This window comes from Amblyraja radiata, chromosome 26 (assembly GCF_010909765.2).
Source record: "Amblyraja radiata isolate CabotCenter1 chromosome 26, sAmbRad1.1.pri, whole genome shotgun sequence".
NCBI lineage: Eukaryota > Metazoa > Chordata > Chondrichthyes > Rajiformes > Rajidae > Amblyraja > Amblyraja radiata.
The window spans coordinates 26,225,651-26,251,052 of record NC_045981.1 but is presented as its reverse complement, the minus strand read 5'-3'; positions in this window follow the sequence as shown (position 1 = coordinate 26,251,052).

Sequence of the window (25,402 nt, the reverse complement as noted above, 5' to 3'; positions counted from 1 at the left end):
ATATTTAGTGAATCATGGGATAAGTAGTCAGTGCTGGAAATTGGTCCTGAGGTAAATAAAATCAGCCACAATCTGATTAAAGGCAGAGTAGGCATGAAGAGCTGAAGGCCCACTGCTGCTGCTATTCCTAATGTTCTTATTCCTGACATGGGCTGCCTTGCTGCAGTGAATGATGAGATAGATGGCTGCTTGGGTGAATCACAGTAATCAGCATGAAGAGCGAGCAGACCATGTCACCATGAGCTGGCGTGTGGCTAGCTGGCATCAACTCCTCATTATGTCCCCATGCCTTATTCAATTTCCAGGTCACAATCTCTCTTCAATGAAGGGACTGGTGTAGGGTGAGCTTTGCTTTTCCACCAGTCTTGCCAACATCAGCAGCAGGTTACTGCAATGTTCCTGACAAAACGGCGAGATATTTATCTGCAATCTGCTCACTGCTGTGGCACAATTTTATTGCTCCAATCCAGAGAATTAACTACCATCCCCTCTGCTCGTCACGCAGAAGCAGGCATCGTTTCCGTGTGTTGTTTTATGTCTGAGTTATGACGCGATCAGTTCCCTGCGCATTTTAAAAGTCTCTCTTATTGGTTTCTCAGCTGGGGGCATTAATCATTAGGAAAACATGAGGTCCATTTCACTTTGGTTGCATTACATTCTAGTGCTTTCTGTTGTGGCTACAGCCATTCATCAAAAAAAGATGGTGCTTAGGCTTCATGAGGTTGAGTTCATGCCCTTGATGATTGGCACATCCTCTATTTGATTCTGACCAGAGAATGCAGATCAACCACCCTCCTTGAAATGAAAAAAAACTTGCATCACAGAGCTTTGAGCAGATAAAAAAAAAGCATAATCTGATCTAATTATTAGTTATACACTACATAATTTGGTCTTGCCCTGACAGAAATGATTCCTGTCTTCCACCCATCACTCCCCCACTACCCTCTCACCCGAAACGCCAACCATTCCTTCTATCCAGAGATGCTGCCTGTCCCTCTGAGTTACTCCAGCATTTTGTGTCTATCTTTGCTGTAAACCAACATCTGTAGTTCCTTTCTCCACACCAAAAATTTACGTTTTATTTATTTCCGAGTTCAAAGTCTCAGACCTGAGACATAGATCGTTTCTCTGTCCGCACATGGTGCCTGACCTGCTGAGTGTTTCCAACATTTCTAGTTTTTATTTGGGATTTGCAGCATCAGCAGAATGCCAATTTCTGCATCTTCACTGCATCTGCTCCCAAGATGAGGCTTTCCATTCTTGGACATCCAAGATATCCTCTTTCCTTAGTAAACATGGTTTCCCCCCTGCTGTTGTGAATGGATCCCTCACTGTGTCGCTCGTGTCCTGCAGGTCTACTCTTACCGCCCCCTCCCCCCAGACTCTTGGTCCATCCCTTTCACCCCACCAGCCTCCACATCTAACATATCATTCTCTGACATTTCTACCACCTGCAATATGATCCCATCAGGGTCACATCTCCTCACATCCACCCCTTTCCGCTTTTCATAGTGTTCACTCCCTCCGCAACTACTTGCTTTGCTCATTCCTTCTCACCCAAACCGCTCCATCCCCAGGTACTTTTCCCTGCAACCTAAGGAGATGTAATACCTGCCTGTACACCCCTGCTCTCACCTCCATCCAGGGACCCCAGCAGTCCTACCAAGGTAATAAAGAGGCGACTATTATTCGAGTCGCGTCCTCACCCCCCCAGCGGCCTACCTACTGGATTGGCGCGGCCTTTCCTGCCGGGATCGACCAGAGCTCCAGCAGCGGTGGAACAGCGCTGTAACATCATGGGGCTGGCGATGCCTTACCGGGGATCGCCGTCTGGAGCCCGGAGTGCTGGACCTGCTGCACCGACATCATGGAGCTGCGGTTTGCAGAGCTCCCAACGCGGGCGGCGCTGATCAACAACGCGGGGTCCTGCGACTCCGCCCGGCTTGGCCTGCGGACTCGGGAGCTGCGGACTCCGGCTGCGGGAGGTGGCTGATCAGGAGGTCCGGGCCGCTGAAGAAAATATTTATTTTTAATATGTTTTATTCTTTATTATTTATTTATTTTTATGATACTGCCTGTAAGGAAAATTCATTTCGTTGTCTCTAATTGAGACAATGACAATAAATTTGAATACAATAAATACAATACAATATATATCTCCTCTAACCTCATCTGCTGCTCCCGATGTGGCCTCCTTTATATTGGCAATATCAAACGTAGTCTAAGTCAGTGATTCCCAACCTGGGGCCATATGACAAATTTCAGGAGGGCCACAGAAAAATTGGGGGACTTAGGGGGCCACAGGTTCAATGAAGGGGGCCACTTTTTTTCCACTAATAATGTCAGGCGGGGCCACAGAAAAATTAAAGAGCCCAAGGGGGCCATGAACTAAAAAAGGTTGGGAACCACTGGTCTAAGTGACCGTTTCGCCGAACTCTTGCACTCAGTACACCAAGGCCTGCTGGATCTACTGATTGTTATATTCTCCCATCACCATACCAAGATTTCTGTCATGGGCCTCCTCCATTGCCATTGTGAGGTCACATACAAATAGGAGAAACAGCACATATTCCGCTTGGGTAGCTTACAACCTAATGGTATGAACATTGAAATCTACAATTTAGGTAACACCACCTCTCCCCCTTTTTTTCTCTTCCCCCCCCCCCACCTCCCCCCCCCCCATCCCCTCACTTTCCCATGGCCTCGGGGTGCACCCTTTTCTTGGTGGCCCCAGCTTCGGCGCACACCCATTTCTCTCATTATCCCCTCTCCCCGCCGTCCCCTTCCACCTACCTCCCCCCCTCTGCCTTTACACTTCCTCTTTCACTTCAACCTCTCCTTTTCTGATACCCTTTCGCTTTCTTGCCTTTTCTCTTCTTTAGTCACCTTTTGTTACTCATTTGTCTTGTTTTCATCTCTAGCCTTTGTCCAATCATCTGCCAATCAAAAATCCCCCCTCACCTATATCCACCTATCACTTAGATAGACACAAAAATGCTGGAGTAACTCAGCGAGGCAGGCAGCAACTCTGGAGAGAAGGAATGGCTGACGTTTCAGGTCGAGACCCCCCTTCAGACTGACTTCAGACCACCTAGCCCTTGCCAGGCTTTGTCCCATGCCCACCTCTTTTCCAGTTTTCTATCCCCTGCTACAATCAATCTGAAGAAGCATCCCAACCCAAAACATCATCCATCCATTTCCTACAGAGATGCTGCCTGACCCCAGCATATGTGTCCACCCAAGATTCCAGCATCTGCAATTCCTTTTGTCTACATCTGCTGGTTTTTATGTGCTTCTACATAGAGAGTTTCACCTCAGAACTCAACACATTCTGTCACTGACCTGTTCCACTCCCGTCATTATACAGAGTTTCATGACCTCTGAACATCCTAAAGCAATTTGCGACCAATCAATGCCTGTAAAGTGTAGCCACTGTTGTAATAAACGCAACAGTCAATTCCATTGCAGCAAGAAACAACAGTAAACTCATAACCAGATAATCTACTGTAGTTATGTTTGCTGAGGAAGGGCAATTGCTGACAGACTAAACATCGCTCTTTGATATTTTATATACTCCAAAGGGAGGCGTATGTAGCACCAAGAATGAGCGCCGTTTCAATACTGTACTGAGAATCAGGCGAGTTGTCACCTCTGAAACCCACAACATGTGAAGTCCTCACTATCATGAGCATCTCCAATATCTCTTGGATATGGTACTGAGCCAACACATTTTCCTGACCGTCTTTCTTCATTTTATTGAAACAACAAGATTAGCATTCCGTTCACCACAGGCATTGATGGGATTTAGTGAGGCACCCCCTCCCACTGAGGTAGATTAGGCTGCAGCTTGAGGAGTACACTTTAGCCTGAGACAATTCAACTGATCTATGAATTGGGGGAAAAAATCCTAATTATTGTATCAGTCTGGCGCATGGGATAGCTCTTAAATCATCATCTATGTTTTGCATAAGTGATTAACATCTGTGCACCTCTGGATAGTTTTCCTGATGCAAAAAGCTCTTTCCCCGAGGCTTCTGTTGCTCAGGCCAAATGCTAAATCACATATTCAGTTGTAGATCAGGAGAACATGAATAATTATTTAGTTCTTCCGTTTAGTGATCTAGAGTTCTCCCTGGAGACCTACCCAGTGTTTTCTCCTCGACTATCATTACAATGACGGAATATTTCGTCATAATCAAGTTGTGTTTTATGATAACTTGTTGTGTATAGCATTTCAAAATCATGACAATAATTGCAATATTCTTTGGGATATCCGGAAGAGGTGCAAGGTGCTCTATATATGCAACTCTCTTTCAGTGGGGCCTAAGTTCCTGAAAGGACCTGATGTCAGACTGTTTCTCTAGTTCACCTTCTTCAGCCTCTTCCTGGGATTTTGCACCATTGAAAGACAGAGGATCAAAAGATGTAGAGCTAAGAAACTGCACGGGTAAAAAGACCCTAATGGAAGCTATATACAAGCTTCCAAACAGTAGCCAGATACAGGGTACAAGCTACACTTTACAGGCATTGCAGTAAGGCGACAACTGTACCTGCACCGCTGTACCTGCTTCAGAGCAATGCCGAGAAGGTTCACCTGAGTGATTCAAGAGATGAAAGGATTGTTTTAGGATGAAAATACAAGTTCATTTGTTCCATTTTCTCCAGGGTTTAGAAAAAATAACAAGCAATTTTGTATTATAGATTTCAAGAATGATCGACATGGATTGGCGCTGAGAGATTGTTTCCCTAGTGAGGCAATCCAGGAGTTGTCTCAGAATAAAGGGATGTATGTTATAAACCAATGATGACAGGGATCTTTTCTCTCAAGCGACCTTGGAAATCTTTAATGTAGAGGCCTGTAGAGGTTGAATCATTATGTGTAAGGCAAAATAGTTGGATTTTCAGGGCAAATCAGCACTATTTTAGTTGAGCGGGCTGTCCCCTGTTCCTGTTTCTGACGTGTTGTATTGCTCCAATAATCTCCAGATGATCGCCCTGTCCACCCTATGTGCTTATCCTAAATTCTGCTTCCCGTGACCTAAATTCATGTGTCCCATTCCCACATCACCATTGTAGTTGCTCCGTTATGTTGCTCCAGTTCAGAAATATCTCCAATTTAAAATGTTCATCCTTGTGTGAAACTTTTCCAGGGATTACGTGACCCCTGCCAACCTTGCAACTGTTTGATGTCTCAGCTTTTTCTCTTCCTCATGTCCTCATCTACAGCTGTGCCCTTAGCAACCTGAAGGTTCCACAATTTCATCCTAAATAGAAACATAGAAACATAGAAAATAGGCGCAGGAGTAGGCCATTCATGGCTGATCACCCAACTCAGTATCCTGTACCTGCCTTCTCTCCATACCCCCTGATCCCTTTAGCCACAAGGGCCGCATCTAACTCCCTCTTAAATATAGCCAATGAACTGGCCTCAACTACCTTCTGCGGGAGAGAATTCCAGAGATTCACTGTGTGAAAAAAGTTTTCCTCATCTCGGTCCTAAAAGATTTCCCCCTTATCCTTAAACTGTGACCCCTTGTTCTGGACTTCCCCAACATCGGGAACAATCTTCCTGCATCTAGCCTGTCCAACCCCTTAAGAATTTTGTAAGTTTCTATAAGATCCCCCCTCAATCTTCTAAATTCTAGCGAGTACAAACCGAGTCTATCCAGTCTTTCTTCATATGAACGTCCTGACATCCCAGGAATCGGTCTGGTGAACCTTCTCTGTACTCCCTCTATGGCAAGAATGTCTTTCCTCAGATTAGGAGACCAAAACTGTACGCAATACTCCAGGTGTGGTCTCACCAAGACCCTGTACAACTGCAATAGAATCTCCCTGCTCGTATACTCAAATCCTTTTGCTATGAATGCTAACATACCATTCGCCTTCTTCACTGCCTGCTGCACCTGCATGCCTACTTTTAATGACTGGTGTACCATGACACCCAGGTCTCGTTGCATCTCCCCCTTTCCTAATCGGCCACCATTCAGATAATAATCTACTTTCCTGTTTTTGCCACCAAAGTGGATAACCTCACATTTATCCACATTATACTGCATCTGCCATGCATTTGCCCACTCACCCAGCCTATCCAAGTCACCTTGCAGCCTCCTAGCATCCTCCTCACAGCTAACACTGCCCCCCAGATTCGTGCCATCCGCAAACTTGGAGATGTTGCATTCAATTCCCTCGTCCAAATCATTAATATATATCGTAAATAGCTGGGGTCCCAGAACTGAGCCTTGCGGTACCCCACTAGTCACTGCCTGCCATTGTGAAAAGGACCCATTTACTCCTACTCTTTGCTTCCTGTCTGCCAGCCAGTTCTCTATCCACATCAATACTGAACCCCCTATACCGTGTGCTTTAAGTTTGTATACTAATCTGTTATGTGGGACCTTGTCGAAAGCCTTCTGAAAGTCCAGATATAACACATCCACTGGTTCTCCCTTATCCACTCTACTAGTTACATCCTCGAAAAATTCTATAAGATTCGTCAGACATGATTTACCCTTCATAAATCCATGCTGACTTTGTCCAATGATTTCACCACTTTCCAAATGTGCTGCTATCCCATCTTTAATAACTGATTCTAGCAGTTTCCCCACTACCGACGTTAGACTAACTGGTCTGTAATTCCCCGTTTTCTCTCTCCCTCCCTTTTTAAAAAGTGGTGTTACATTAGCTACCCTCCAATCCTCAGGAACTACTCCAGAATCTAAAGAGTTTTGAAAAATTATCACTAATGCATCCACTATTTCTGGGGCTACTTCCTTAAGTACTCTGGGATGCAGCCTATCTGGCCCTGGGGATTTATCGGCCTTTAATCCATTCAATTTACCTAACCACTTCCCGGCTAACCTGGATTTCACTCAGTTCCTCCATCTCATTTGACCCCCGGTCCCCTGCTATTTCCGGCAGATTATTTATGTCTTCCTTAGTGAAGACAGAACCAAAGTAGTTATTCAATTGGTCTGCCATGTCCTTGTTCCCCATGATCAATTCACCCGTTTCTGACTGCAAGGGACCTACATTTGTTTTAACTAATCTTTTTCTCTTCACATATCTATAAAAGCTTTTGCAGTCAGTTTTTATGTTCCCTGCCAGTTTTCTTTCATAATCTATTTTCCCTTTCCTAATTAAGCCCTTTGTCCTCCTCTGCTGGTCTCTGAATTTCTCCCAGTCCTCTGGTAGGCTGCTTTTTCTGGCTAATTTGTACGCTTCATCTTTTGTTTTGATACTATCCCTGATTTCCCTTGTTATCCACGGATGCACTACCTTCCCTGATTTATTTTTTTGCCAAACTGGGATGAACAATTGTTGTAGTTCATCCATGCAGTCTTTAAATGCCTTCCATTGCATATCCACCGTCAACCCATTAAGAATCAATCGCCAGTTTATCTTGGCCAATTCACGTCTCATACCCGCAAAGTTACCTTTCTTTAAGTTCAGGACCCTTGTTTCTGAATTAACGATGTCACTCCATCCTAATGAAGAACTCAACCATATTATGGTCACTCTTGCCCAAGGGGCCACGCACAACAAGACTGCTAACTAACCCTTCCTCATTACTCAATACCCAGTCTAGAATAGCCTGCTCTCTCGTTGGTTCCTCTACATGTTGGTTTAGAAAACTATCCCGCATACATTCCAAGAAATCCTCTTCCTCAGCACCCTTGCCAATTTGATTCACCCAATCTATATGTAGATTGAAGTCACCCATTATAACTGATTTACCTTTGTTGCACGCATTTCTAATTTCCTATTTGATGCCATCCCCAACTCCACTACTACTGTTAGGTGGCCTGTACACAACTCTCACTAGCGTTTTCTGCCCCTTAGTGTTTCGCAGCTCTACCCATATCGATTCCACATCCTCAAAGCTAATGTCCTTCCTTTCTATTGCGTTAATCTGCTCTCTAACCAGCAACGCTACCCCACCTCCTTTCCCTTTCTGTCTATCCCTCCTGAATATTGAATATCCCTGGATGTTGAGCTCCCAGCCTTGGTCACCCTGGAGCCATGTCTCCGTGATCCCAACTATATCATAGTCGTTAATAGCTATCTGCACATTCAACTCATCCACCTTATTACGAATGCTCCTTGCATTGAGATACAAAGCCTTCAGGCTTGTTTTTACAACACTCTTACCCCTTATACTATTATGTTGAAAAGTGGCCCTTTTTGATTTTTGCCCTGGATTTGCCGGCCTGCCACTTTTACTTTTCACCTTGCTACCTATTGCTTCTACCCTCATTTTACACCCCTCTGTCTCTACGCTCACACATTTAAGAAACCCTTTCCCTTTAACTCCATCCTCCACTATCCCATTCGACACCCCACCCCACTTATTCAGTTTAAAACCACCCGTGTAGCAGTGTCTCCATTCTTTGTTTTTCTCCTAGTTGAGAGCATTGTCAAGCCTCCAACTCTTTCTGTCTGCATCTTTTGTGCTGCGCCAATTTTCTTTGACCGTTAGTGCTCCTGTATTGCTGCATTAAGTTACGCTATAGTAAATGTTAATGAACAATTTTTATGAATACTCATTGCTGAAATAAAGGCATCTGAAATAACTGAAATAAAGGCAACAATTAATAAAATAAACCACAGCATCAGGATAACACTTAATAGGTGTGTTAATGGAAGATAAATGCCTGCCGCTTCATGATTTATTGGGACTTTTACTTATTCTGAGTTGGTATCAGAAACTGGGCTGATGGCATCAAACTTTGTTCAGAAAGTTGATCATCCTGCCATGTATGTTCACTGCTGCAAAAACCAAGCTGCTGGAGGAATACAATCGGTCATGCAGCATCTGTGGAGGCAAATGGATGGTTGGCTTTATAGAGGCGAGACCCTGCATTACGACTGAGGATCAATATAAAGAGGTGAGGGAAGGGGTGTGGCAGGAGCTGGTAAATGATTGGTGAATCAAAAGTGCGGAGGTCCTGATTCAAGGTCTTGCCCCAGAACATCGATTTCCCTTTGCCTCCACAGATGCTGCTTGACCCACCGAGTTACCCTGGCAGTTTATTTTTGACCTAGGTTTCAGTGTCTGCAGTCTCTCGTGTTTCCATACTCATTACTGCACTTGTTGCAGTTCACCATTGGGCCACCGGGGGTGCTTTGGAACAACCACCAGTCATATCTCTGTGTGTCTGACTTTGCACAGTCTAATCCTATCAACATCACAAGTGCAAATCTATTCATCTTTCACCTCTCCAATAAAAAATTGCTGGTGTCATTATCATGCTCTCATTTCCTTAAATCTCATCTACTATAATGAGGCTCCACAGTGTGCATCCCCATCAATCAAACTGAAGGGCAGAGAAGGTTATTTGGCAGGAGTGAGGTTTTAAATGGATAGAGATAGCATTTAATATAACATGTTCCAATTAACCGATCATACTTCATACTGTGGAATCAATAAAAATGCTAATTATGCTTTAAAATGCGTAGATCCATGCTGATTCATCCGTGACATGCTGACCTATCCTTTATCTTGTCTAGTTATATTGGTCCAGCTTGGTGGCTCTTTATACGCTGCAGAAGTAAATATAAGATGATGGTAAGGTGATGATTTACTCAGACACACCTGCTGCTGGTTATTTGAGACTATGGAGTCAATTGCAAGATGTACATAGGTTATGTGTTGGAAAGAACTGCAGATGCTGCTTTAAATCGAAGATAGACACAAAATGCTGAATTCCACAGTGGTGAATCTGTGGAATTCTCTGCCACAGAAAGTATTTGAGGACAGTTCATTGGCTATATTTAAGAGGGAGTTAGATGTGGCCCTTGTGGCTAATGGGATCAGGGGCTATGGAGAGAAGGCAGGTACAGGATACTGAGTTGGATGATCAGCCATGATCATACTGAATGGCGGTGCAGGCTCGAAGGGCCGAATGTCCTGCACCTATTTTTTATGTTTCTATGTTTCTAACTCAGCGGGACAGGCAGCATCTCTGAAGAGAAGGAATGGGTGGACGTTTCAGGTCAAGACCGTTCTTCAGACATATAACATAGGTTATGTTTTTAAGATCTTTAGAGCCCTTGCCAAACCTTGCACCTGCCCACTGTCCCATTTTCATCATGCCTGTGGGCAAGACTGATTTAAGGGAGGACTGATTACAGAGCCATCCACAGATACACAGCAACCACCCCATTTCATTTTACATTGACCCAATTAGTACCATGCAGAGTTCAAAAATGCACTTGTGGCTCCAACACAATTTTCATCCATGTCTGTTCAGTGAGAAAAATATAATTTCCTTCTGTGGGGGAATTCAGAAGGCATGTTCTAAAACTGATGCCAAGATATTTTGGATTATTCTGCCTCAGATTGGCTGAGGACTCTGCAGACTTTGGAGTGATCAAGGCTAGAAGTCAGTAGACATGTAAGAAAATGTTAATGAGTGATTTGGAGCTTGGACAAGTAAATGGAGTTGAGATAGAGAGAAAGAGAGCAGGGGTCTGAAAGCACAGAATATATTGTCTGCGAAGCCTGTACGTTCATTGTTTGTTGGTGGAGTGAATGGCAAGGTGGTCACAGAATAAGACAGGAGTGTATTGACTGGGAGGGCCAAAGATTGGCGAGGGATTAGGGAGGTGCAGGATTGTCCATAAATCGGGACAACAATCTTATAATAAATATTTCAGACAGTTAGGACTGCAAGAGCAGGGGGAATGATGTGCAAAGGATAAAGTGCAGGGAAGGACATGTATGTTGCTTCAAAAGTATTGATGTTCCTGTGAGGTGAAGTACAAGTGAGGATGCCTGAAGCATGGAAAAGTCTGACAAGTAGTCATATAAAATTGTTAAATAACAATCTGAAAGCTTACATCAGGAACAAGCCATCTGTCTCCACTGTAAAACCGTCACATTTTAGCAGAGCAGAAACTCAACATTTTACCACAATGTTTTGCTGTTTTATAACCTTCCCCAGGGCCCTGCCATTCACTGTCTGTGCCCTGGCATGGTTTACCTTCCATAAACACTCTTGCCCACTTTCCCTGGTGATGTAAAACCTGTAGTAGCAGAAAGCCCTGCATTGGTGATTGCACAATTGCTGAGGGATGCATTTGCATTGGCGGATATGCAGAGAAAGTTAATTCAGTTGATTATTGGAACAAAGAGGGTGGCCACATGGGGCGGCACAATGGGACAGCGGTAGATTTGCTGCCTTACAACGCCAGAGTTCCAGGTTCAATCCTGCCTACAGGTGCTCTGTACGGAGTTTGTACGTTCTCCGCGTGACCATGTGGGTTTTCTCCAGGTGCTCTGGTTTCTTCCCACACTCCAAAGATCTGAAAATTTGTAGGTTGATTGGCTTTGGTAAAATTGTAAATTGCCCCGAGAATGTAGCGTAGTGTTGATAGTATGGATAGAAATAGGATAGTAGGGGGTAATCTCAGGTCGATGTGGACTCGATGGGCCAAAAGGCCTGTTTCAGCGCTGTATCTCCAAAGGAAAGAATGAACAAGATGCTCTGGACAATGGGGGCTAGAAGAATGAGAGATGGAATTATTTGAAATGTACAAGACTCTGAGAAGGTAGATGCTGGGTGTTGATTTCCCCTTGTGGTCAATCCAGATCAGGGAAAGTTCAGAATAGGGGGTTTAAGATAGAGATGAGAGGAAATTTCTCCTCTTAGGGTTTTATCAGCCTCCCGAATTCTCCTCCTTAAGTGGAGTTAAGGAAACGGGCAGGATTGTGGGGTTGAGGTCCAAAGCAGATCTGCCAAGAGGTTGGGTGACACCGTTATGCTCCAGTTACTTCGATTCTTTCTGAAACCAGCTCACACCGACCGGCTCACAATGACCAGCTCACACAGGAACCTATAAATATCATCCAGCGTACTGACATATAATCCAACACAAACACACACTAATCAGCACAGCTATTCAACCAACAGCACACATCAATCACAACACAGCCACAGAGCAATCAACGGCAAGTAATCAAAACCAGCACACGCCAACCAATACAAATACAAGCCAAATAACACAAACGTCCTCCAACTATTACAAGCACACAATAATTAGCACACGCTAATTGATACAGGAATGAACTGATCAGCACACTCTAACTGATATTAGCATAACTTGTACATATAAACAAGTGGAAGCACATGCCAGCTGATACAAACACACAAGGAGCAAACGACCGCTACAAGTACACACCAAAATAATATAATTATACACGTTTAAAAAAAAAACAAGTGTGCAATTACTTTTCAACTCATATAAACACACATGCAGCAAACACCAATAGGTACAAGTGTAAACCACTCAATACAAGCACACATCATCCAAAACAAGCACACAACAAACATCAGGCATAAGCTGATGGGAATGCACATTAGCTGATGCGAAGATGCACAAAGCAGGAAACAGCAATTTATACATGCACACACACAATTATTGTAAGCAATCCTAAACAAGCACACACTTGCAATGGTAAGCACAGTTTTGCCTGCACACTCTGCGCAAGAACATAACTTCAGCCAGTGCTAAATACCATCCAACGCCATCTCATTCATACTAAGATCACATGGATTGTAAGTAATTCTTTGTGCTAGAATTATACATTCCAAATGTTACATTATCCTCCTTAAAAGTTTGGATACAATTGCATGTTATTCAGGAGTCCTTTGGCCTTTCAGAATGCTGCTCTGTTCTCAGTGGTATTGTGTTCCCCTGGCACAATGCTCTCTGTGCCTTCCATTTTGTTATGTGCAGGCTTATGCCACCCACATCATGGCTATTTTATACCACTTTGCAATGTCCAAGCAAGCAGCTCACGTCAGCACTCCTGACTGTCATGCGGTCATTCTCACTGAGACCTATTGTGTTCTATTTTTGCTGAGTCCGATTTCCCAACGCACAGCAGCTTCAATGACGGCAAGCCCTCTCTGTACAGAATGCAGCTCTTAAACCGTGCCAAGTTTTGAAAGTTATGCAAGTGTTTTGTGTTGTAAACAAGGCTCACATCACCAGAAACTGTGCAAAGTCTAAAGTGAAATCTCATCACAAGGCTCACAACATTTGTCTTCCAATAACTGTGTCCAATGTACGAGGCTCCAGCATTAGCAAATTAACAAAGAATTACTTCACATCTACAATGAAGGCAAGCTAAAGGTGATAGGACTGGATGAGAAAGAGATTGTGTGAGATGGAGAGAAATGGATGGGACAGGGTGGGACAATGTAGGATAGAGTGGGATGAATTGAGTTCTGTTGTCGGCGAATTGTGGTCGATGACAAGTCAGAGATTAGGAGGGGGATCGATCGTCTGACTGAATGGTACTGGAACAACAATTTGCTCTCAAGGTCAGTAAAACCAAAGTAATGATTGTTGACCAGAAGAGGAAGGCAGAGGATCCACAAACCTGTCTTCATCGACGGGTCGGTCTTGGAGAATTTCTGGGCGTGCATCATAAGGAAAGCCCATCAAAGCCTCTATTTTCTTAGAAGAATGAGAAGATTTGGTATGTCAACAAATACTCTCATGAATTTCTACAGGAGTATGGTAGAGAATGTACTGACTGATTGCAGGTGGCACAGTGACGCTGCAGTTACATTGCTGCTTTACAGCATCAGAGACATAGGTTCGAACCTGACTATGGGTGCTGTCGGTACAGTCTATAGTTTCTCCCTGTGACCGCGTGGGTTTCTCTAGGTGCTCCGGTTTCATCCCACATTCTGATCGGTGCAGACTCGGTGGGCTGAAAGGCCTGTATTCACGTTATATCTCTAAACTAAACTAAACATCACCTGGTTTGGCAACTCGAACGCTCAGGAACAAAGATTGGAAAAATCTGAACATTGCCTAGTCCATCATGGGTACTGACCTCCCCACCATCAGAGGGTTCCATAAGGATGCTGTCTCACTAAGGCAGTCAGCAACATTGGGGATGTACACCATCCTGGCCATGCTCTCGTTTCATTCCTGCCATCGGGAAGAAGGTATATGAGCCTGAACACTGTAAAGTCTAGCTACAGGAGCAGTTTCTTCCCAACATTTAGACTATTGAATACTATGAACTCGAACCAAATTATTTCCTTTCCTACTCTAAGCCTTTCCTATCCATGTACCTGTTAAAAGATCTTTTAAATGCTATCGAACCTGCCACAACTACCTCCTCTGGCAGCTCATTCTATTCACCCACCACCCTCTGTGTGAAAATGTTAGCCCTCGGGTTCCAATCAAATTTTTTCTCTCACCTTAAACTTCTGACCTCTGGTTCTTGATTTCCCTAGTCTGGGTAACAGACTCAGTGCATCAACCCTATCTATTCCCCTCATGATCTTATACATCTCTTTACGATCACACCTCATTCTCCAGCCCTCCAATGATTAAAGTTTCTGCACTCTTTCCAGCTTAACAATAGTTTTTCTGTAGCAGGGTGACCAAAACTGAACACAATACTCAAAATGTAGGCTCACCGGCATCGTGTACAATTGGAACGTAATATCCCAATGTTTATATTCAATACCTCGACTTATAGTCATAGAATCATACAGCATGGAAACAGGCCTGTTACAGTTCAACTTGCTTATATTGACCAACATACCCCACCTACACTAGTCACACCTGCCTGCGTTTAGCCCATATCCTTCAAAGCCTATCCTATCCATGCACCAATCCAAATGTCTTTAGACTTTAGTTTGTGATAGTATTTGCCTAATCTATTTATTTTGGCATCTCACTCTGTACACCCACCACCACACAATACCCCAAAGGTGGCCACACAAATGTCGTGTACAACTGTAACATAACCTTCCAACTACTATACACTCAGTACTCTGACTGATGAATGCCAATGTGCCGGAAACCTTCTTGCCAACTCTACCAGTGATATCACTTTCAAGGATTGTAACCATATATAGTTCTTTCCGCTGACTAGATAGCATGCACCAAAAAAGCTTTTCACTATACCTCAGTACGCCTAACAATAGGGAAATTGACGAGGGTAAAGCAGTGGATGTTGTCTATATGGACTTTAGTAAGGCCTTTGACAAGGTTCCTCATGGAAGGTTGGTTAAGAAGGTTCAACTGTTGGGTATAAATGCAGGAGTAGCAAGATGGATTCAAAAGTGGCTGAATGGGAGACGCCAGAGGGTAATGGTGGATGGCTGTTTGTCGGGTTGGAGGCAGGTGACTAGTGGGGTGCCTCAGGGATCTGTGTTGGGTCCTTTGTTGTTCAAGTTCAAGTCCAAGTTCAAGTGAGTTTATTGTCATGTGTCCCTGTATAGGACAATGACATTCTTGCTTTGCTTAAGCACACAGAAAATAGTAGGCATTTACTACAAAACAGATAAATGTGTCCATATACCATGATATAAATATATACACACATGAATAAATAAACTGGTAAAGTGCAAATAACAGAAAGTGGTTATTAATAATCAGAGTTTTGTCCGAGCCAGGTTTAATAGCCTGATGGCTGTGGGGAAGTAGCTATTCCTGAACCTGGTTGTTGCAGTCTTCAGGCTCCTGTACCTTCTACCTGAAGGTAGCAGGGAGATGAGTGTGTGGCCAGGATGGTGTGGGTCTTTGATGATAATGCCAGCCTTTTTGAGGCAGCGACTACGATAAATCCCCTCGATGGAAGGAAGGTCAGAGCCGATGATGGACTGGGCAGTGTTTACTACTTTTTGTAGTCTTTTCCTCTCCAGGGCGCTCAAATTGCCGAACCAAGCCACGATGCAACCGGTCAGTATGTTCTCGACTGTGCACCTGTAGAAGTTAGAGAGAGTCTTCCTTGACAATCCGACTCTCCGTAATCTTCTCAGGAAGTAGAGGCGCTGATGAGCTTTTTTGATAATTGCGTTAGTGTTCTCGGATCAGGAAAGATCTTCAGAGATGTGCACGCCCAGGAATTTGAAGTTCTTGACCCTTTCAACCATCGTCATGTACATCAATGATCTGGATGAAGGTGTGGTAAATTGGATTAGTAAGTATGCAGATGATACCAAGATAGTGGATAATGAAGAGGATTTCCAAAATCTACAGAGTGATTTAGGCCATTTGGAAGAATGGGCTGAAAGATGGCAGATGGAGTTTAATGCTGATAAATGTGAGGTGCTACACCTTGGCAGGACAAATCAAAATAGGACGTACATGGTAAATAGTAGGGAATTGAAGAATGCAGTTGAACAGAGGGATCTGGGAATAACCGTGCATAGTTCCTTGAAGGTGGAATCTCATATAGATAGGGTGGTAAAGAAAGCTTTTGGTATGCTAGCCTTTATAAATCAGAGCATTGAGTATAGAAGCTGGGATGTAATGTTAAAATTGTACAAGGCATTGGTGAGACCAAATCTGGAGTATGGTGTACAATTTTGGTCGCCCAATTATAGGAAGGATATCAACAAAATAGAGAGAGTACAGAGGAGATTTACTAGAATGTTGCCTGGGTTTCAACAATTAAGTTACAGAGAAAGGTTGAATAAGTTAGGTCTTTATTCTCTGGAGCGCAGAAGGTTAAGGGGGGACTTGATAGGGGTCTTTAAAATGATGAGAGGGATAGACAGAGTTGATGTGGACAAGCTTTTCCCTTTGAGAATAGGGAAGATTTAAAAAAGAGGACATGACTTCAGAATTAAGGGACAGAAGTTTAGGGGTAACATGAGGGGGAACTTCTTTACTCAGAGAGTGGTAGCGGTGTGGAATGAGCTTCCAGTGGAAGTGGTGGAGGCAGGTTCGTTGGTATCATTTAAAAATAAATTGGATAGGCATATGGATGAGAAGGGAATGGAGGGTTATGGTATGAGTGCAGGCAGGTGGGACTAAGGGAAAATAATTGTTCGGCACGGACTTGTAGGGCCGAGATGGCCTGTTTCCGTGCTGTAATTGTTATATGGTTATATGGTTAATAATAACTGAAACTAAGCTAAACTGAATTAAACAAAACTAAATTAAATTGAACTCTGTTGAGCAGCCCGTGACTACTCAAAGTGAAGAAGGAGCATTTGGAATGGTATTGACAACTTTGAGGCTTTGCACCGGGAGCAGACAGACGTAAGCAGCAGAAAGATTGGACTATCTTATAAACTACCCTGCACCCTATCCATTGCATCCCCAGCCCCACCTGTGGAAGAGTCTTTTGTTCCCAAATTTGCCTCATTAGCCACCAAAGCAGAGGTAAATCAGCCTCGATGCTAATGGACTGGCCAAGAAGAGGAATGATCTCTAGATCTCCAGACGGTGTAGTGTAATCATTTGGAAGAGGTTCAAAGGGTGCAAAGGGTATTTTATTGTCACGTGTACCAATTAAGATGCTGCTGCACCCGCTGAGTTTCTCCAGCACTTTTGTCTACCTTCGATTTTCCAGCATCTGCAGTTTCTTCTTAAACACTTTGTATACTCCACTGCAAAATCTTCTCAAGGTATGCCTACTTTGAAGAAGTTCTCCTCCTCCCTCCGAAGACAGTTTTATAATCTCCTCTACATTCTTCTCCCCGCCTGCCCCCACCCTACATCAGTCTGAAGAAGGGTTTCGGCCCGAAACATTGCCTATTTTCTTCGCTCCATAGATGCTGCTGCACCCGCTGAGTTTCTTCGCCACTTTTGTCTACCTAAGGTACAGTGATACTTGATTTACCATACAGACATAATGAAAAAAGTAACAAGACTTGCAACTACATAAAAGTTAACATAAACGTCTACCACAGCAGATTCCCCATATTTCTCACTGTGATGGAAGGCAATGTCTAATCTCCTTTTCTCCTTATTCTCCCACGGACGGGGCAGTTGAACCATCCGCAGTTGGGGCGATCTAACCTCTCGCGTCGGAGCGATCAAAGCTCCCGCAGCCTGCGATCGAAGCTCCTGTGCCGGGACGATCAAAAAACCCACAATCGGGGCAGTCGAAGCTCCTGCAGTTTGGATCTCCCGAAGTCGGTCCCTAACTGGGGGCCGCCAGCTCCACGATGGTAAGCCCGCAGGCTCCCGCGGTTGGAGGTTCCCCAGCAAGCCATTCCCCAGCAAGAGGCCGCCAATGCCATGATGTTAGGCTGCATCTCCGTCGAGATAAGAGATTTAAAAACGTTTCCCCCAACCCTCCCCCCCACACACACACACACATAAAACACCAAACACCAAAACATACATTTAACACATACTAAAAATCAACAAAGAAGAAAAGGGCAGACAGACTGTTGGCAAGGCAGCCACTGCAGCGCCACCTGGTGGAGAATTGCCACCAGGAGCAAGATTCTGAGTAGATGGAATCTTGGAAATTAATTAGGAGAGTAATGAAACTCTGAGGAAGATACATGAGCCTGGAGATTCTGGAATCAGGAGCAAAGAAAAAACGCTGGGCCAGGCAGCATCTGTGGCGGGAAATGGACAGATGACATTTTTGGTTGGGGCCTTCTTGAGTCTGATGAAGGGTTCCGACCCAAAACTTAGTTCCTCTACAGATGCTGCCTGACCTGCTGAGTTCCTCCAGCTGTTTGTTTTTTCCAATGGAAGCGAGATGTAAGGAAGGTCAGTTCTAGGAGTATGGTGCCGGAAATGGGATCCCAGTGCCTTTGTATGTTTAATGAGTTCACACACGTGCTCAAGCTCAATGAACGCATTTCTTGCAGTTCCTTTTTATTACATTAAAAAATTCCATCAATCAACGTCTGCAGAACTGCACATGCTGCTGCACAGCTCCAACATTTACCCAACAAAATCGATCACCATTCAGTCGCCTCGCCGTACAGTTGGATACCCGACTAACACACCGCAAACAATGTAAACAGACAAACAGTCTAGAAATTCATTGAAAAATGCAGTTGAAAATAGGCACATTAAAGAGGACATTCTAGCAAATGCTAGAAATTTGAAATATAATCAGAAAATATTGTGGGTTCAAACTGAAACGTTGCTCTTTCTGCAAGCGCACATTGATGCAGAACCAAGATGGCGCCGGAGTCAGGCAGCTGTTTGCAGAGCATGCTGGTCCCAGAAGAGGATGTGCTATTGTACATTACAATCGCTCCGCTCTTTTAAATCTTTATTTCAACAGCAGCATTTCTTACACTAACGATGTTTTCTCCTCTGTGGCTTGATCTGTTACTGGCTGACCGTATAACTGGCTTTGATCCGGTTCCAATGTTTATACTGAACCAGGGCCAACTATTTTGCAATTGTCTTATGTCAAATATCCCAATCAAGTTTCTGCCCAAACTGTTTCTTCACTGTCCAAGGGCTGATAAATCCATTCTCATCAGCAAAGATACTAGAGCTCTAGTATCTTTGCTCATCAGTACTACAGGATAGAGGTTCTATGCAGTGCCCAGACAGTATCAGGTTACCAGTATAGGAGCCTTTTATGGCCTTGAAGGGCTCTTGGGAATGGGAGTGGTGCATTAACTGCTGTGGTTGGATTCAGACAGACTATCTTCTGTATTCTGCCTCATCATAAATTAATTCAGTTTATCCTGGTCTTTTAGATGTCCACAGAATTCATGGAAGAAAGCATACTGACTGCAATCCCTTGTCAGAGCACTGATTAGTTCCAGTGCCAGAGAACGGCTGGAACTGTTGACTGAGCAGTGAGGAAAGGCTACAGCATCAAGTAAGGAGATCAGAACCCAACGCCAGAGTAGTCCATGTGTCCCCATGGGCCTACCTGCCAATTCAGTAAGATCCTGGCTGACCGTTCACCTCAGTGTCACTTCTTGCACTGATTCTATATCACTGGGCTGCCTTGCTCTCCATAAAGTTAATGCTGCCAGTGTGGTTGAGCTGCTACTGTAAAGCTGCTCTCAAGGGATAGAAGGAGACTGGGCCAAAGGACAACTTTGACATCACTATGAGCAGGAGATAGGGTCTCAGTTTCATCCACAGAGTATTCTTCTAACAACGCAATGCTGCAGTCAGCTGCACTGTAACCTAATGGCATTAATTCCTGCACTAAAATCCTGTCCACTGCTCTGCACTGTGCTGCATTATAGTCTGTATTGTAGTCTGCCTGCAGTTCTAACATCGTACAGCTTCAAACTGTACACTTCGTGGTGCTTCTAAGCTGCAGTGTCGGATAGGTTTATGTTTAACCTCCTGGAATGAACCCCACCAGTGACTGACTCAAAGTAAAGAGATCTTCCACTGAGCCCCCGGCTTGCAGAGTATTGCATCTCTCTCTGTTCATTAGCTCCTTACAGTTTCATGAGTTATATTCAGTACTTTAAGTAGTTGAATTCACAGTTCCAGTCTTTCAAATAATAGTTTCATTCTTTTATTCATCCATGTAACGTGGGTGTCTGTACAGGGTCAGCAGTTATTGTCCATTCCTAATGGGGTCCTGAGCTCAAAGGCTGATTGGGGGCTTACGACGAGGTGTGGGCATATTCACCAGTTTTAACCACTGTTATCCACGGCGACTAATGGCTTAGCCTTGTCCGCGTCTGTAAAAGGACAATCCTGCAACTGGGCTTCCCACACAAGACCGTTTCAGTAGCTCTTGTCTTCATTTTCCTGTCAGTATATAATAGGTTCCTTCCAAGCTTTTACAGAGGAGGTGGAATTCAAAGATTGATAGTCACTACATTTTTTATTTCACTTTTTACAATATTTTGTTGAATCATGTGGAACCACTCTATTAAAGGATGCGCAGGAAAATAACAATAAAAAATGTTTTACTGAGCACAGCCTTGACATTTTACTTTTGTATACTTCTTCCTGACTATCACTGATTTCTTTACATTCATTTTACAGAATATGTGCCTCATTGGCAAAGCAGCATGTGTTGCTCATCGCTCACTGTCCTTGAGAAGTCGGGGAGGGGATAGGTGAGTTGCCTTCTTGAACTGCTGCAGTCTTCTGGTGAAAGAGTTCCCTCAATGTGCTTGGCCAGGGAACTCTAGGCCTTGGAGCCAGTGACGATGAAGGATTGGTGATACATGTCTGACGGAGTGGTTGGGTGCTCATGTTCCTTCTACCCAAGCCCCTCATGATGGCAGAGGTTGAGAGCTTGTGAAGTGCTTAGCATCATGGACATTGTGGGCTCAAAGACCAGCTCCTCTGTGCTGCTGTTCTATGTTCTGTCATCAATTAGACCTCTGAAGTTATTAATTAAAAAATCAATTATTAATTCAGGCTCTGGATCAGGAAATACCTTCTCGTGGTGGAAATGAGTACAGCAGTCACTTCCACTGACACTGGAATGGTTTCTTCCAGCCACTCCCGTCATTAAGAAACTCCACTCAAGGGAAAAGGAAGGTACTATCTTTCACTCATTTTACAAACTCATGATAGCTCAAAACTTTACAGCCAATGAAGTGCTGTAACACATATTCCACACCAACAGTTTGGCAATGGGGAGATCATCAGGTTGGGGGTTGATGACTGAGGATCAACATTGATTGAGGCACGTTTACAAGGAAGAGCATTGTTTTTCTTTGAATTAGTGTTGTGGAACCTTCCATAATTGCCCGAGAAAACAGTCAGGGCCTCACTAAATTGGCAGACGCTCACCCAGTCCTACTCAGGATAGAGCATAAGCTTCGGCGTTGGGACTGTGTGTGCCATGGACCTACATTTGATGAGTCAGAGAGACCAGCGTTCTTCTTTTCTGGCCTCCAAATGTAGCTGGGATGAATCACAGAAATCAAAATGCATGTAGTTCAGGAGAAACTTCTTCATTGTACCTCTGCTGGCTGCTTAAGAGAATATGTGATTATTCCCTTTCTTCTGCCCTTTCCACCTGCCCTGTAAATCCTATTTGGGCAGAACGGTTGTGCAGCTGGTTGAGCAGATGCCTCACTGCCAGAGAACCGGGTTCAATCCTGACCTCGGGTGCTGTCTGTGGAGTTTCCACATTTTCCCAATAACAGCGTGGGTTTCCTCTGGGTGCTCTGGTTTTCTCCTACATCCCATAGGCATGAATGTTTGTACGTTAATTGGCTTCTGTAAATTGCACCTAGGTTGTAGAAAATGGATGAGAAAGTGGAATATCATAGACTAATGTGAACAAGTGGTCAACCATTGGTGTGAACTCGAAGGGCTGAAGGGCCTGTTTCCGTGCTGTATCTTCCAATCAGTTCAATTCAATCAACTGTTTATTCCTATTTGAGAGTTTTTTTATTGAATCTACTTTCATCGGTCATTCAGTTGCCGTATTCCAGATCATAATAGCTTGATAACATATTTCTACTTTCATCTCTGATAATGAACAGAATCTGAAAATAAAGCTTCAGAATCTGTTGGTGGTAAATTAGCGAGAGCACAATCTCGGTCACATTCTATTTTGCACACAACTTGTAGTGATGTGCTGTTTTGAAGTTTGAATGAAGTACATTCTTGAACCATGCATGGGGAGATTAAGTTGCCGCCTGTTCTGAGATTTAATGGTGAAATGTGCAGGTCATTTGATGGATTCCAGGAGAGGTCAAAAAGCACGCAATAAACCATCTCCTTTCTTTTATGGGCATGCATGCAATGCCAGAAGGGCATCTACTCTGAGAAAGGAAGGTCAATATTTCCAAGGACATCGAAAGTTTTGACCCCCTGTTTTAGAAGAGGCATAAATAGTAAGATTAAACGAGAACTTACCAGTTTGAAGTTTGATCTGTATTTTATGAGGAGTTACGATGAGGGATTACGTGAAGAAGCCCGCCAGGACGCATGCGTGTCATTCTTCAAAGCAGCGGTGTGAAATCACAGATAACTGTAATGACTAAACATAGTAAGATTAGAGAAGAGATTGGACATCTTGTTCAGAAAAAGAGGGAGATCTACAATAATTATAGGCAGCATAATTAAGTAAATGAGGTGCTTGTGGAGTATAAGGAATGTAAAAAGAATCTTAAGAAAGAAATTAGAAAAGCTAAAAGAAGATATGAGTTTGCTTTGGCAAGTAAGGTGAAAGTAAATCCAAAGGGTTTCTACAGCTATATTAATAGCAAAAGGATAACGAGGGATAACATTGGTCCATTGGAGAAACAGAGTGGGCAGCTATCTGCAGAGCCAAAAGAGATGGGGGAGATATTGAACAATTTCTTTTCTTCGGTATTCACCAAGGAGAAGGATATTGAATTATGTGAGGTAAGGGAAACGAGTAGAGTAGTTATGGATACTATGAGTTTCAAAGTAAAAGAAGTACTGACACTTTTGAAAAATATAAAAGTGGATAAGTCTCCAGGTCCTGACAGGATATTCCCTAGGACATTGAGGGAAGTTAGTGTAGAAATAGCCGGGGCTATGCCAGAAATATTTCAAATGTCATTAGAAACGGGAATAGTCCCCGAGGATTGGCGTACTGCGCATGTTGTTCCATTGTTTGAAAAGGGTTCTAAGAGTAAACCTAGCAATTATAGACCTGTTAGTTTGACTTCAGTGGTGGGCAAATTAATGTAAAAGATACTTAGAGATAATATATATAAGCATCTGGATAAACAGGGTCTGATTAGGAACAGTCAACATGGATTTGTGCCTGGAAGGTCATGTTTGACTAAACTTCTTGAATTTTTTGAAGAGGTTACTAGGGAAATTGACGAGGGTAAAGCAGTGGATGTTGTCTATATGGACTTTAGTAAGGCCTTTGACAAGGTTCCTCATGGAAGGTTGGTTAAGAAGGTTAAACTGTTGGGTATAAATGCAGGAATAGCAAGATGGATTCAGCAGTGGCTGAATGGGAGAAGCCAGAGGGTAATGGTGGATGGCTGTTTGTCGGGTTGGAGGCAGGTGACTAGTGGGGTGCCTCAGGGATCTGTGTTGGGTCCTTTGTTGTTTGTCATGTACATCAATGATCTGGATGAAGGGGTGGTAAATTGGATTAGTAAGTATGCAGATGATACCAAGATAGGGGGTGTTGTGGATAATGAAGAGGATTTCCAAAGTCTACAGAGTGATTTAGGCCATTTGGAAAAATGGGCTGAAAGATGGCAGATGGAGTTTAATGCTGATAAATGTGAGGTGCTACACCTTGGCAGGACAAATCAAAATAGGACGTACATGGTAAATGGTAGGGAATTGAAGAATGCAGTTGAACAGAGGGATCTGGGAATAACCGTGCATAGTTCCTTGAAGGTGGAATCTCATATAGATAGGGTGGTAAAGAAAGCTTTTGGTATGCTAGCCTTTATAAATCAGAGCATTGAGTATAGAAGCTGGGATGTAATGTTAAAATTGTACAAGGCATTGGTGAGACCAAATCTGGAGTATGGTGTACAATTTTGGTCGCCCAATTATAGGAAGGATGTCAACAAAATAGAGAGAGTACAGAGGAGATTTACTAGAATGTTGCCTGGGTTTCAACAACTAAGTTACAGAGATAGGTTGAATAAGTTAGGTCTTTATTCTCTGGAGCGCAGAAGGTTAAGGGGGGACTTGATAGAGGTCTTTAAAATGATGAGAGGGATAGACAGAGTTGACGTGATCAAGCTTTTCCCTTTGAGAATAGGGAAGATTCAAACAAGAGGACATGACTTCAGAATTAAGGGACAGAAGTTTAGGGGTAACATGAGGGGGAACTTCTTTACTCAGAGAGTGGTAGCGGTGTGGAATGAGCTTCCAGTGGAAGTGGTGGCGGCAGGTTCGTTGGTATCATTTAAAAATAAATTGGATAGGCATATGGATGAGAAGGGAATGGAGGGTTATGGTATGAGTGCAGGCAGGTGGGACTAAGGGAAAAAAGTTGTTCGGCACGGACTTGTAGGGCCGAGATGGCCTGTTTCCGTGCTGTAAGTGTTATATGGTTATATGGTTATAAGAGATACCAGTTGAGTATATGATCAAGGGTGGGAGCGGAGGGCACGTAATCCCTCATCGTAACTCCTCATAAAATACAGATCAAACTTCAAACTGGTAAGTTCTCGGCGTTTAATCTTACTATTTTACTTTGGAGTCACGTGAGTGACTACGTGAAGATTTTAAAGCTCTATGATTTCATGCCGTGGAAACGAGTCCATGCATCACGTCTGCCTTGATGACTGTAGGAGGAATTGTGTTAACATAATTTAGACATGAATTCGACATTGAAATCATAAAATTTATGAACACAAAATTATAACCCCTTTTTATGGGTTTAAATTAATTTACAGAACTTAAAATTGTTTCTGCAAACGTTCCAGGTTTCATTACTGGTTTGTTGTAAAATAGTTGGAATGTTTTTTCCCCTGACCATCCTGCTGCCTTGAGGATTTGGTCCATTGGTACATCCAACTGTATCGCTGCCGATGTAGCTGCAGCCCTGGTGGAATGAGATTTTAAAATATTAGTATCCACCCCAGCCTGTGTTAGCACCTGTTTCAGCCATCTTGAGATGGTCTGGACCGTCACTCTTTTGTGTGGTTGCTTGTGGCTGACCAGAAGTGCCTTCTCATTGCCTCTTATGATTTTCGTTTTCTCCATGTATAACGACAAATGTCTTACTATACAGAGACGGTCATCTGTTGGGTATGACCTA